At 38.0% G+C, this 14,055-nt stretch overlaps 1 protein-coding gene across 1 annotated transcript in view; it reads right to left on the bottom strand.

The window, feature by feature from the left end:
• LOC144454380 (protocadherin Fat 3-like) overlaps positions 1–14,055 on the bottom strand; it is a 180,993-nt gene that overhangs the window by 17,397 nt on the left and 149,541 nt on the right.

Genomic DNA, 14,055 nt, shown 5'->3' with positions numbered 1-14,055 from the left:
TTTTAATCAAGCCCCACAACTTTTTTTTTGTAATTACGAAGGTTCCTTTAAATAGTGGCTCCTCTAGTAATCATAAAACAAAATAACACTTAGTAAAGTTCAATTCTGAAATACAGTTCACCTGTATAAAACATATCTCTGCCATATACTACCCTCTTTCCATCTTTGTTCCAATTACTGAGGCTTACCTCCTAGTCATTCTCACAACCTCCTCAATCAGGCTAAGGACTTCACTATCAAGGGAGAATGCTGCATTTTCACTCAGAGGGCCTAAGTTGGACTATTGACTTTGCCACTTACAACCCAGGTGACAGTAATCAAAGAACAACCTTTCCTGGCCATCGTTTCCTCATAGGACAAACAAGGACACTGGATCCGCTGACTACCAAGGCCCTTTGGAGCTCTAAGCTATGATCCTCTGCTGTTCTCAGGGCTGAATTCAATATCCATATTGAAAACAACTTTGTCTGGAAGATCTTTGTTCTCGCTCTGTCTCAAAACTTACTGTGTGACCACTGGAAAGCAACATACCCCATTCTGTCTTGGCAGTGGTGGTGACAGAGAAAGGATTTCCCCCTAGAACTGATCTAAAATCTAATGGGTCGCCACTGAGCTGGGATCTGCTTTAAGAGAAACTCATTGACTAGGCACAATTTTAACAACTATAAGAAAATTGTCACCATTGACAAGTTTCAACCAGAAAATAGATATCAGAAGAAAAAAAAAAGTTTAGAGGAAACATTTTGTACTTAGATGCCCCAATAACTCTTACCCAAAACATTAAAAGGGCAAAAAGTTGCCTGGGTTCCACAAATATATATCTAAAATTGAACAATTCTCAGGTTCCCGCCTCAGGGGTTTTAATTTATTCTGTTGGCTGTGTGATGAGCTGGACTGACAGAGTCCAGAAGGTTTTAAAGTACTGCAATGTGAAAGAAGAAAGAGCTTGTCTTCCAAAATGGTTACTGGACTCTTTGTGGGTTTTTTTTTTCCCCTCCTGGGGAGTTTGACTGAATTAGGCCGATAAGTCTGCCTGTTGATTATGGATACACAAGATGCCAACTATAGTAACTATGTGAGGAAAAGGGCACTTCTCCAAAAACAATTAAGCTGATAAATCTTTCCCCTTTGGTATCCTCAGAGGTACTTAGAATTCTGAACAGCTAAACTATTCAAGGGGTTGTAACCCAATTAGATTGAAAATTTAAGCTCCAAAGTTGAGGTGGGGAGGGAGTTAATGAGAAATCTAAGCAGAAGCCAGCCTGTATTTAAAGAGACATAAAGCCATTGTTCTTGCTACTGAAATACAACTGACCAAAGGAAAAACTAAATAGGGATATGCTATGGGACACAAGAGAATACTGTTTTATTGTTGTTGGAAATAGGTGCTACATAATGACTTGGTATAGAAAAATGGATGAAACATGTATTGAACTTTGAGGAAAATGCCTTAAGTCAGAATAGAAATACTACTCTGTCAATAATGAAAACATTATACAATAAACAACAGCCTCAGAAGCAAATATTAAAAAGTCTGGGCCAAAAAGAGAAGGGAGGAAGAGAAAAATGAGGGAGAAAAATACTTATCTTGGGCATGATAATTTAAGATGATTACAGAGAAGAATTTTCCCCCTCTTAAATGCATCAGATTATTCAGACTGGAGGTAGAAGTAGTGAAGAAAATTAAATAATGGTCATGAAAATGAATGCTACCTAAATTAGACAACTGTTCAACATAATCTGAGATGCTTTTAATTAGAAGCCCTGAAGCCTGTCTGTGAGCTTGTCCGTCTCAGAAAGAGGAGATGAGTAAACAAAACGCTGGTTACAGCCAGCAGTCAGATTCCACATCCTCCGACTTTTTTTTTTCATTCTTTTCCAACCAAGGCGTATCTCTGCTCTTCAGCTATCACACAGGTTATATGCAATGTATATATTTATATAATCTGATATTTCACCTCTCACTTTGCAGAGAAATAGCCTTTGTCTGCTATGTAACATAGGTTATTACCAAATTGAGTCAGCCTTTATGTTTGGGGGAGGAGGAGTGAAAAGGGATCTAGTAGAAAGAGTTAAGATTTCAATGAGACATCATATCATACACAAACAAAGGGCAGCAGGTCTGCATGAGACTCTTCCTAGACCTCCACCCCCACCAAAGTACCCTGCAATTAATTTTCATATTATGTCAATATACGTATTTGTGTGTTTATGTGTGTAGCTAGATAGACAAACAGACAATCTTCTCCAACACAGAATGTAAGTCCCTTGAGAGCATGGACAGGTCCACTTTTGTCTTTGTATTTCCAGAGCCCAGCACAGTGAAGTCACACCATAAACACCTCACAAATACTGGGTGACAGATTGATTCGAAGCCTCCCCTCATATTCTGAATGTAGCAGATACTCATTGAAATTAATTTAAATGTTTAGAAAGTCTCCCCTTCCTATGAAGCCACAAAGCTACCAGTTTGTGACCTTATAGTCAGAGAGATTAAGAGCTGGAAGCCCTTCATGTACCAGAGGAGACTGAAGCCAAGAGGTGAAAAGTAAGTTGCCTAGGATCACCCAGGTAGTAAGCTCAGGTCCTCTGGCTCTAAGCACACATTTCCTCCACTGTCCAATCTAAATGCCCCTGTACTTCCACCAGCTGGTCCTAGTTTGACTTACTGTAGCAACATGGGACAAATCAATTTTCTCTACTGGCCCCTTCAATGTTTAAAGACACAGTGACCATAAGGGCAACTAGGTGGTGCTGTGGATAGAGCCCCAGCCCCGGGGTCAGGAGGAGTCTGAGTTCAAATCCAACCTCATATAGTTACTAGCTGTGTGACCCTGGGCAAGTCACTTAACCCCAACTGCCTTCTCCTCCCCTTAAAAAAAAAAAGTGTTCATAGTTGCCAAAAGCTAAATATTCTATTTTTAGAGTAAAAGCAGCATCATTTTGAGCAACCTTATGACACTATGGGCTCCCATTAAGCTTACAAATAATGAAACCTCAGCAATAAATAAGGCTTAGTGCTGTATACATATATAACTAAGTATTTACAGTTTACATATGTATTTATTATAATTAACAATGCATAGTATTTCCTGATTACCATGGTGAAATAGTCATTAATTTATGGAATTATTAATTGATTTGTGACCTATGTAAAGGGAAAATTCTCCTGGGAGAGGACATGGGGTTTTCTGCCCACTCTTGCTTTCTACCAATGAATTCACTGTGCCATGCTTGTTCATGGTAAGAGTGGCGATAAGCAGAATTTAGTCTCCGTCCTAGTGCTCCCAGTTTATGACGAACCATGAAGGGGTCCCTTTGGCTGATGGGAGGTTGGGCAGTAAGTATGCCTGAACTCACTAGATACTCACTGAGAAAGAACATGATGGCAGTAATCAGGGTTATGCTTTGACCTCACCTGAATAAGGCACAGAAGCAAACAGCAAAGTAAGTACAGAGGCAGACGGCATGGGAGACAGGTTGAGGTGGTGGAAGGAAGTAGGCAGTGATGAGGAAGAGAATGGGGGACAGGGAGTCACGTCGGTAACCACAGATGGAACTGGCAGCACTTGGCAGAATGGCCCCTTAGCCATTAGAGGAGTGCTCAAAGGGCAGGAGTTAGGGGTGCCATTTCTATAGGGTTTTGGTGGTGGGAGACAGACTAACCTCTTAGTCGTGCCACCTTAGGCCTAGTTCAATAACGTATTAACATCATCTCAATGCTATTAGCAAAACCTTATGTTCGTCAGCATAACATTTTTTCTGGTCCTACTGCACGTGTCTGTGAAGCTTACAGACCAAGGGTAATTAGCAGGACTAAGGGGCTATTACACTTGGGCTTAGCCAGCTCCCTCTCGTTTAACACACAGTCTCTGGATGTGGCGTTAGTTAATTTATGAGGCAGTCATCAGTGGTTCCAATGCTCCCCTAATTGCAAGTATCTGTTATTGGCATTTAATTTATGGGACAGTCTGTAAGTGACATTTAGGTTCCCTTTTCCAATTTTATGTCCTACAATTGTCATTTTAAAGTAGTTACTTATAAACTTAACTTACTATACTAGCTATGAAGGCACAGAAGGGATAGTCAGGGGGACCAGGACAAGATACGATTTCAATGGACCGGAATAAGACTTAAGAATGCCCAACCCCCACTCATCAGTAGCACGGCTCCCTGCAACCAGCAGTGAAAAGGAGAAGAGCGTAAGCCAGAGGACAAAACAGGGTGGTAACTATTCTAGACCATTTGGATATTCTCCAGCCCCAGCTGGCAGTCTTTTCCTCTACTCAGTTACTTACATTTTACGTGCTCTGTAAATATTTATGGGGTGCCATTAGAACAAAATTCCTACCTAAGGTTCCAGATGAGACAATCCCCTTTAGAATTCACCCAATCTTATAAGCAGTGACATAGAAACAGCAAATTTACTTCCATTTAAAACAAAAAAAGCAATTAGCCCCAAAATGCATATCACAGTCAGAAATTCTAGGACTGAATAATATAGCAAGAACGTACATCCCACTAAATCAGTTTCTAAACTAACTATCCAATGTTTGAGTATTAGAACACAATAATCTACCCATAAGTCACCAGGCCTCATCATTCTTTCATTAATTTTCTTCTTAGTACAATCACCTAAATCTTTCTGCCCATCTTTCATCTTACCTTTTTCTCTGAGTAGGAGGGGAAGATACATATATTAATACACTTGTTCTATTTAATATAGCACTTTCACTTTCTCCATAACAAAGGAAGTAACCTAGAATTCTTTGCTGTTTTTTTCTATGTAATTGCATAAGTAGATAAATAGATAATATTTATTTAGCATTCTATAACTGTGCACAGCTTGAACCAGAATTAGTTGATCTCAGCATGAACATATATTAGCCATAATTGTTCTTTTTTATTCTCAAATAAAAATATATTCAAAGGGAAAAGGATGTAGTTATTTTCATTTAATGTGACCTGAATATTTGAAACAAAATAAAAATAAGAACCTGTATATAAATTAGTTGAATTCTCCATGCTGCTACGAAAATACCTGGGTCATTCACTCTGACATAAATTAATGACTCTTCTCTTCTCATCCCTTGCTACTTTGCCCATATGTCTCAAATGACACCCTACCCAAAACAGAATGTCATATAAATGCTTGCAATGGCTCCAAAGCCAGCAGCCAGAGTCACAGGGAACCGGGTAAGGTAGGACAAAGAGTGCTGACCCAGCTTAAAGGAGCATCTCCCTCAGAGCTTCCCCTCAAATGTTTTCATGGAATGCTTTTCAGGTAGTGTGCCTGTAAAAATCCACCTTTGTAAGTTATGTGTTTCAGACACTGAAGACCTGAAGATACTCATAGAACGCCACATGTTATGATACTCTTTGAGAGGTTGCATAGTATAATTGAGAGGCAGCTAGGAGGCTCAGTGGATAAAGCACTGGGCCTGGAGTCAGGAAGACCTGAATTCAAATCTGGACTCAGACACTTACTAGCTGTGTGACCCTGGGCAAGTCAATTAACATCTGTTTGCATTAATCCACTGGAGAAAGAAATGGCAAACCACTCCAGTATCTTTGCCAAGAAAACCCCATAGACAGTATGAAAACCCAATAAATAGAACCCCCATCGGAGATTTTCTTGGCAAAGATACTGGAGCAGTTTGCCATTTCCTTTTCTAACTCATTTTACAGATGAGGAACTGATGCAAACAGTTAAGTGACTTGCCCAAGTCACACAGCTAAGCAGCGTCTGTGGCCAAATCCGAACTCAGGAAGCCTGGTGTATAGTGAGTATTAATAAAAGCTTGTTGGTTTGACTTGAATTCTTATTCTTTGCAGATGTTCCTGACTTATTTTGTTTTATTTATTTGTGCATCAAGGTCTCTGTGCAATAATGTCAAACTCAAATAGAAACAGGGCCACTAAATCTTATGTAAGGATACTGGCAGGCCACATATTGACTTATGAAACCATATTAACATTATCCATATTATACTGTATTTTTATTTATTTTGTTGAACATTTCTCAATTACACTTTAATATAGTTCAGCCTTGGATACTTGGTTGACGCATCTGGCTTAGTGGATAGAGGCCTGACCTTGGAATTTGGCAGAATTGCGCTCAAGGCTTGCCTGGGACACATACTGGCCAAGTGACCCTGGGCAATTCATTTAACTTCTCAGTTGCAAAGCAGGTGCCAATCTGCTTTTGTTTGTTTGTTTTTGGTGAGGCAACTGGGGTTAAGTGACTTGCCCAGGGTCACACAGCTATTGTGTCAAGTATTTGAGGCTGGATTTGAACTAAGACCTTCCTGACTCCAGGGTTAGTGCTCTATCCACTGCCTCCTACTGCCCCAGGTGCCAGTCTGGATTGACAGAGGGAGTTTTCTCACAGGGATTTGCAAACACCAATGAAATTACAGGTTATGGGCCAAAACACATACACACATACATACATACATACATACATACATACATACATACATACTACATAAGCTCATACCCCCAATAAGTAGAGACCACATTGAACTCTCTGGATTTACACCAGTACACGTTTAAGGTTCCATACTTCTCCTTTATATCTTAGTTATTTTCTATTGATTAAGCATCTTTTATCTTTACAGAACTAAAACAAAACAAAACAAAACATGACAGTTGTTGAAAACAATGACAAACTGAAATTGAAGCTGCCTTGATTCCCTGTCATTTACCAAGGCTTTACCCTAGGGAGCTATGAGTAAGATTAAGGAAAAGTGCTTCAGGCCGAATTCAAGCTTTTATTTGTAGTTAATGAGAAGGGACAGTATTCCTTGTCAGCTCAGAACCCAGAGACTCCAAAATTTAACTAGAAATTTTAAAAAGTCTCACTGGCTTTGAACTCTTCAAAACTGATGGAAAAGATACAGTGCATATACATCATACCTAACCATTGTTAAAATGTTCTTTTTGGACAGCCTTTGCCATGCTCTGATTTTCAAGTAGCAACTCCAGCAGAGGGTGAAGTTAAAGAAACCCAAATCCAGGGTTGTGGATTACAGTTTTGGCTTGCATATTACTGTTACTATCTCAACTTCTGGATTCTTTTTTAGGTACTGAAAAAATTCTTCCAAGCCATGTACCTATGGGCATTTACTTACATATCTGTCAAAAGGGATTTTTTTTTCAATTCTATAAATGTATAAAACTGAAGTGTTAAAAAATGTGCCTGGGAATTTATTAACAATGAAAAAAGGTTTGCTGTATCACTGCTCTTCATACATCTCTTGTCTCCGCATTTCTGCACCAGCTATCTACCATGCCTAGGATGAACTTCTCCCTCATCTTTACAACTCAGCGTCTCTCAGAATCACAGCTCAGCTCAAGGACCACCTTCACTTTTAAAGGTCTTTTTTTTTGTAAAAATATTTTATTTGTAGCTTAAAATCTTTCCTTCCCCTTTCACCTCCCTCTCCCACCGATAAAGCAGAAAGTACAAAACCCATTACAAATACAAAGTCATGCAAGACAAATTCCATATTAGCTAAGTTTTTTAAAATTTTGTTTTGTTTTTAGGAGTAGAGAAAAAAGAAAAAGGAGAAAGAACGCTTTAACTTGTACACTCCACAAAGTACACCTGTTTTATGAGTTTATTCTTGATCCTCTAGCTACTACAAGTGCCTTTGCCATTAAAAATTACTTTGCATTTATTTTGTACACAGCTTGCATGTCACTGTACTTGTACATGCTATCTTCCTAGATAGAATGTAAACTCCTTGATGAAAGGGACTATTTCACTTTTGTCTGTAACCCCAAAGCCTAACATGATGTTTGAAATACAACAGGTGCTTAATAAATGCAGGCTGACTGAGGAGAAAAGTAATGCAGACAAATTTACCCTTGCTTTAAGCTTCTGAGTATATGTGGAATCATCAATAAGCTCTTAACATTATATTATTTAAAAACTCCAAATCTTAAAACATTGTACAATTTAAAACATTATATATTTTATTATATATTATACATTATTTATATATATATATATATATATATATATATCATATGAGTATATATTATGTACATAACATGTGTGTATTATACATTATTTAAAATATTATATATTATTTATAATCATATCTCCCCTAGAACCTACCTAGATTCTAGTAGTGTTAGGCAGCACCATGTAACCTGGTGCTTTGAACACAGTTTGATTAAGTTTTTGTTAAAAAATGAATGAAAGAATGAATAAATTAACAAATGAATGACAGTGATAAGCTCTCTCCATCTTCATAGAAAGCAAAATGGACTTACATCACAGTATAAAGGGGTTAGACATTTTGACTATATTAGTTAAATGGTACACTAGGAAAGGGAAGCTGATGCCCTTTCAAATCTTATGTTTCAATTAAAAAAGGAAATTGTCTTAAGAAGCAATGACAAATTTAAACCCTATTCAATACTGAAATACAGTGTTTAGCATTTAAAGGCCTTCACAACTTGACTTCCACCTACCATTTCAGTCTCACCTATACATCATTGCCTTTCATAAATTCTACAGTCCAGCTCATCTGGCCGTCTTGCTAGTCAGCACACATAAGAGTCCATATGTACGCCTTTGCGCTGGCTGGCTCTTCTCACACATTCCATCCTCACCTTTTAGACTTTCTAATAATCCTTCAAAGGTGACAGCAAGCACTACTCCCTCATGATGCCTCTCCTGAATCCCTCAAGAGCTAGTGTCTTATCTGACAAAATTTCCTTGTCTTAATTTTGAATATATTTTTAAAAACTTAGATGTATACACGTTATCTCCCCTATTATAATGTAAGCTCCCTGAAAGCAGACCCATGTAGTTAGTTCTTTGTATGATCAGCACCTACTACAGATCCTTATGCAGATTAAGTACTTAATAAACTTTTATTGCACTCAATAAATCCATTTACTGATAGATATATGCTTGAATATTAAAAGAAAGTAAATGGGGCAGCTAGGTGGTGCAGAGGATAAAGCACCAGCCCTAAAGTCAGGAGGACCTGAGTTCAAATATGGCCTCAGACCACACACTTGACACTTACTAGCTGTGTGACCCTGGGCAAGTCACTTAATCCTGACTGCCTCATTAAACAACAAAAAAAAAGGGGGGGGGGAGAAAGCAAAGAAGACCCACTTGTCTTAGGAGAAGCCAAGGGTGAAAGCACACTAGTCTAGCAGGCTCAGATGGGTTGCACCCTGTACTACCCAGAGGGAATAGCTGCATCAGTAAACTCAGTGAGCCATTTGATTATCTAATAAAATCAAATTTCACAAGATTTAGTCAGGAAAAAACAGAGGGGCAGCAAACAACATCACATGCAGGGGTCTCAATGTCTGGTTAAACCAACCACTCCCTTCACAGAATGTAAGCCCTCTAGGACAGAAGGCCACACCTCAGACTAATGAGGGCACACCCAATCAATAAAGAAAACTACTTGCTAAAAGGAAAGTTGTTGTGTAAGGCAGTAAATTAATTAACGAAACTAAAATTTGGCCAGAGCATGAGGTTAATTAATATTCCTCCACTTTAAAAAGTGCTGTGGGGTTTTTAATAAAATGTCAGGACCCAAGCTCGGTCTCTTCCTGCAGGATGAAAAGTGTTGAGTCAGATGTACGGTCAGGTATTAGCCACTCTCTAATTCCATTTAGGCTCACTCCTAATCATCTGTGGAAGGAAGCATGATTAGTGTCAGGAATTGACCAGTCTGAGTAAATGGGCTTAAGATTCAAGTCACGCTTCTGCAGAAACTTGTTCTTTTCCAAAACATTTGAAACTGAAAGAGGAATTACTCTGAGTTAATGACAGGGGAAAATGCATCCAAGCCCAACACACACACACACACACACACACACACACACACACACACACACACACACACACACACTTATGGGAACATGAATGCGGCTATTGTTAAAACACAGCAGACATCATCACTTTTAAAAAGTAGCTTTGCTGGGGGAAAAATCACCTCTTTGGAGAGATGTTGTCCATGCTCCTAAAAATGGAAAAATTTCCTATAATATATTTATAGAGAGTCTCTATACCTTTTAAGATGTGTGTGTGTGTGTGTGTGGTGTGTGTGTACACACAGGGTTACACATGTGTTATACATGCATATATGTGTGTACATTTGTTCATCTCAAACAAATCTATATCTATAGACATACATGCACTCACACAGAAGAAAAATTCTCAACAGTGGGAGGCAGTAAGTGGTAGAAACAACACTAGATTTAGAATCAGGAGAACTAGGTTTGAATACAGACTATGCTAACTTTTTGATAATGTCATCACAAACCAATTACATCAATTTTGTGAACCTCAGTTTCTTCTTTGTAAAATCAACCCATCCATCAGTCAAAATGCATTTATTAAGCACTCTTTTGTAGTAACTAATGCTAGGGATACAATGAAAGAAAAAACAGTCCCTGCCTCAGGGAGCTCACTTTCTAAGTTTCCCTCACAAAATGTGGATAACAGAATAGATGCAAACAGTTTTACAGGAAAATGTCTCTACTACTACAAAAATACTATAAGACAAAATTATATCCTATTAGGGGCTCAGTATATGCAAAATTATTTGTATAACCTACTTTACAGAGTTCTGTGAGAAAAGTGATTTGCAAACTGTAATTATTAAAATCTGAACTGCCAGTTAACAAGTATTCATTAAGTATCTGGTATTAGGTCAGTCCTTGGGCTAGGCATAGAACATACAAAGCCAAAAAAATAAAATAAAATAAATACCCTGCCTCAAGAATCTTACAGTCTACCAGGGGACATAACAAGTTTGTATTTAAAGTATATATAAAATAAATAAAAGTTAATTTGGTAGAGGAAGAGGTAATAAAAGCTGAGGGAGGAGGTCAGGAAAAGCCCTTGTCAAAATGCAAATAAATTAATGAATGATAAAGCACTTATTAAGTAATTATTATACGCCAGGAACTATGCAAAATCCTGGAGATCAAAAAAAAAAAAAGAAAGAAAAAAAAGCTACACAGCCCCACTCTTGAGAAGTGTACGTTCTAATCATTGTTCAGTCATTTTTGGGCCACGTCCGGCTCTTCATAACCTCATTTGGGGTTTTCTTGGCAAAGATACTAAAGTGTTTTGCCATGTCCTTCTCAAGCTCATTTTACAGATGACAGGATTAAGTGATTTGCACAGATTCACACAGGTAATAAGTGTCTGAGGCCAAATTTGAACTCAGGTCTTCCTGACTGCCAGTACTCTATCCAGTACCACCTACCTGACCAATTAGGATGCTATTAACATAATCCTGGTGAGAGGTGCAAAAAGGCTTAAACTAGGGTGATGGCTATTTGAAACACCTATGTAACAGCACTTAAATAAAAAAAAAAGATCAGATGAACAAGTGTTTCTCCATATATATTATGTAGGGCAGCAATCATTATTAATAACATTTAATAAAACCTTTTCATAAAAGCTTTCTATCCTAAAATCTCAATCTGGGATTTTTTTTTCTCTTATCATCTCTTGAGGTTTTAATCTCACCAAAATGCTTTTTATATTTTCCTTCTCAAGAGCACTGACTAAATCTCTTTGACAGTATAACAGTCTGGTAATTAGGTTTGGTTAATTTAGTTATTGCTCTTTTACTGTAAACAGGACAAATGGATGGAATTTTCAAATTCATTTCTTTTCTGCACAATGAAAACAACAAATGTTTTGCTCCCTGCTTTTTCTTCCCCCTAAACAAGGAAGCAAGCTATAATTGTGGCAAAGGCTCAGGGGGTATAACCACGCCCAAAAGGAAAGAAAGGTATTGCTCTCTCTAATTGAGTTCTCTTGTTCTCATCTCCTATAGATTTCCTGGATTGTTTTCCAATTTCCATTCCCATTCCATCCATTAAATGGCTCCCACCCCCAACATCCACTTTACCTTTGCATTCATCTTCTCTTTTTAATTGTGGTGAAATGTGTCTACTTGCTCATATCTGAGCAATAAAGGTTCCAATAAGTACTTTGACAAATGCAAACTCATTCTATAAGTCAGTACCCCAAAGGGGGGGAGGGAGAGGTGGAGAGATAGGGGAAAAAACCCTACATTTTAGTTATGATTTTGCAGAGTTTGGTATGCATGCACATTCACAGACATACAAAGTATATATGAGTAGCAACTCCCTAAAATGAGGTGCTGGGAGGAAGGTAGACAATCACCTTTTCCTTCAAACTATTTTGTTGTTAGAATCATGCCTGTGGTGTTTACTGGAGAATTGGCTGTACCTTAAGGAATTCCTCTATTCGTGTGCCTAATGAAAGTTGTTTAAATAACAATAAATCTAAATTCTAGTTTTATAGGCAAATTCACGTTTTCTTTTAAAAAAAAAAATTAAACCAGTGGTAAGTTCTTGTTATGGCACTGGTAAACAAACTATTTCCCAATTTGGGGAGAGGGCTGGAAATTACAGAAAGTGGTGGAATTAGGTTGCTGATTTTTTTTTTACTGTTTCTAAATGTGAGTCTATTTCAAACAGTCTCAGACTTCATAAGTCCAAAGTAAGATAGTAAAATATATAGGATAGGGAAGGAAGGCAGTTTAGGAGGTTCAAATAATATGGAATAACTCAGAAGACACAGTACAGCATAGTGCCTAGAAAGCTGGGCTGGAATCAAGAAAATGTGAATTGAAGTCCTCTCTCTGATATATAGAACTTGTGCAACTCTCAAGAAGTCACTTAATGCCCCAGTGCACTGGGAAAACTCTCTAAGATTGTCAGTTGGCAGAAACTGCATTGATAAGGAGTTTCCTCACCCTCAAGTGCCTAACACCAGTGAAATCACAGATATGAGGCAACAAAAAAAGATAACATATCTGGATAATGATGATAATAATAATAATATTAACTAACATTTATATAGTACCTTAAGGCTAATAAATCACTATTCATATATATATATACATATGAATATATTCATATAGGTATGTACATTTGTACTGCACTTGTGTGCATATGAATATATATATTTATTTGACCCTCACAACAAGCCTGTGGGATAACCGCTATTATTTTACTGGTGAGGAAATGGAGGTTGAGCGAGCTAAGTGACTTGCTTGGAGATTCTCACACACTGTAAGTGTCTGACGCAGAATTTGAACACGTCTTCCTGATTCCACATATAACTAGCTATCTCAGGGTAACCAAAAATACCAAAACAGCATCTGACATTACATTACCATGTTTTTGAAAACTTACATTTAGCAAGTCCATATTCAGATATCTAATGTTATAAAAGATACATATCATATGAAAAATATTGATGCTGAAAAGTTCAGCACCCATAGGAAAACAGACTGACTAAGGAGGAAATCAAAATAGACCGGGCTAGCTTGAGGCAGGCTAACAATGATAGATGAAGTGTCTTTGAAAAACTATGTTCCAAGTGAAAGTTAGTTTTCCTCTGTCAAGTAAAAAGGAAATGCTGAAAGCATTAGGGCCTGTTCTCTCCTGCTGGGTCTGCATTCAAAGCTTTCCCAGTGTGATGAGTCCTGGCAGAGCCTCAACCCAGGCAAAGTCTCAGAAAAGCAAAGATCACATCTATTGTAAGATGAAGCTGTGCATGAAGCTGTTCACAGAGCCTTAGTCCAGTGGAACATTGACTTTATTAGGGTGCACTTCCCCCCCACCGATGCAGACTGCAATCTCTCTACACCCCAGAGGCCAGCAGAATAACTCTTAGCTTAATTAATGTAGTGATATAACTGAAAAGCTCTACTAACAGGATTTTAAGATTCCTGGGTGTCTGATCACCAGAGAGTTTTCTCTTTTCTGGGGGTCGATTTTGCTCTTTGGGGTTACTGGGATGTTCAGATTTTCAATGGGTTGTAGGCATTCAAACAAAGGATAAATGACCTGTCAGAGAACGATGTATTTCTGCCATACTCATCACCAAGTGCACTGGCCAGTTGGCGTTGATGTTGAGTCACAATATAAAGTGAACAATGACATTCTGAGAGTGAAAAATGAGACAAAAAGCAAAATTAAATGAAAACAGTAGAGGTTCAGCCGAGAAAATGCAAATGTGTC

Source organism: Phascolarctos cinereus, unplaced genomic scaffold, assembly GCF_003287225.1.
Source record: "Phascolarctos cinereus isolate Bilbo 61053 unplaced genomic scaffold, phaCin_HiC Scaffold_726;HRSCAF=1367, whole genome shotgun sequence".
In the NCBI taxonomy this organism is placed as follows: domain Eukaryota; kingdom Metazoa; phylum Chordata; class Mammalia; order Diprotodontia; family Phascolarctidae; genus Phascolarctos; species Phascolarctos cinereus.
The sequence above is the reverse complement of the archived record's forward strand: the minus strand, read 5'-3'. Positions and strand labels throughout refer to the sequence as shown.